This window comes from Poecilia formosa, unplaced genomic scaffold (genome assembly GCF_000485575.1).
Source record: "Poecilia formosa unplaced genomic scaffold, Poecilia_formosa-5.1.2 Scaffold277, whole genome shotgun sequence".
Classification (NCBI taxonomy): Eukaryota; Metazoa; Chordata; class Actinopteri; order Cyprinodontiformes; family Poeciliidae; genus Poecilia; species Poecilia formosa.
The window spans coordinates 777,062-778,698 of NW_006800216.1; the positions used below are offsets into that span (position 1 = coordinate 777,062).

Below are 1,637 nucleotides of genomic sequence, written 5' to 3' on the forward strand. Positions count from 1 at the left end.
CCGGAGAGCAATACCGCTTGACGCAATCCAGGACTTAGCAGTACGACCGGAGAGCGATACAAGTATGACAAACAAAGACAATGACAACAGACTACGACGAGGATCCGACAACACAGACAACAGGTGGGGCTAAATACACACAGGGTAATCAGGGGGATACGACACACCTGGGGAGCAATCAACAGGGAGGACAGAGACTCACAGGGAACAGGACTACACAGGGAAAACAGGACTGAACACAGAAGAACTCAAAAATAAACACACAGAAACCCAGATCATGACACCTTGAGGACTGGAGTGTGACACCCCTGCTTATACGTGAACAAAACTGAAGGTGGTTTCCGATTGCAGCTTCTGATTCAAGAAAAAGACTAAAGGGGAATTTCACCTAATTTTTCCACTACCTTAAACATCTTTAAGTTTACAAAAACACTGCAACACCTAGACTCTTCAATCCTGGACCGGATTATTCTGCTCTAATAGCAGAATATTTAAAACCAACTTTGTGAAATCTTTATCCGACTTGTGAAACTTCGATAAAGGGTGATTTCATCCTGTTTTTGCATGTAAACCACACCAGATCTTGCTTCACTTCCTGTCGTAGACTCTGCAAGCCCGCGTTGAGTTATTCTCAACTAACAGCATAATATTTAAAACCAAGAGTAGGATTTGTGAACCTTTATGGAAATTGTGATAAATGTTTCACAAATCACAAACATGGTTTTAAATATTCTGCTGTTAGTTGATAATAATCCAGTCCAGGTTTAAAGAATCTAGGTGTTGTAGTTTTATAACTAGAGTAGATAAAAAATGCTGAAGGTCATGAAAAATTAGGTGATATTGCCCTTTATTGAAGTTTTGCAAATCAGATGAAGGTTTCACGAATCACAAAGTTGGTTTTAAAGATTCTGCTATTAAAGCAGAATAATCCAGTCCAGGATTGAAGAGTCCAGGTGTTTTTGCTGAAGGTAGTGAAAAATTAGGTGGTAACGTTTTATCGAAAAACTTTTCCACATTTTGGCAGCAACTCCCCTAGATAGTATTTACTGAAGATGTGTCCAGTCATTCTAAAACATTTTTAAATAGTATCAATAGTTGTTTTCTATCTGTTCTATTTGTTGTTCCTTTCTATTTTAAGTTCACAATTATTCTTACTACTAAAATATCTCAAAACGTGTTCATTATTAATTCCACGGGCTGTCAACATTCCTATGTTATCCCAATACTTGTCAAGTCTCCGGTTTTTTATTTTTTTCTGGGAAACGATTGTATTTACCTCCCTCTCCCGCCTCGCTCCCGTATTAGTATTTCCCACAAATATTCTCCCTCCCCGCTCATGTTACATGCGTTACTCCCGACCCGCCTCTCATGTTAGCTTCCCTTCCTCCCCGCCTTTACATTTTTCTAAAAAATGTTTTAGAATGACTAGACACATTTCAGTAATACCATCCGTGACGTTACTGTGTGGTAATTATTAACATATCGGGCTTACGCACTTTTTAGTTTTTGTTGTCGTAGTTTTTCCCGTTCCGTCTCCGAACTCGCGCTATTTATAATCTCGGTGGAGAGTGGCGGGCCAAGGAAGACTGAGGAATTTCATTGGATAAGCCCAATGTCCTTCAATGACATCAACCAAT

At 39.4% G+C, this 1,637-nt stretch overlaps 1 protein-coding gene across 4 annotated transcripts in view; it reads right to left on the bottom strand.

Annotated features, from left to right (window-relative positions):
• The window catches only part of LOC103151297 (NXPE family member 3-like), a 10,740-nt gene that overhangs the window by 6,007 nt on the left and 3,096 nt on the right, over positions 1 to 1,637 (bottom strand). The window lies entirely within an intron of this gene.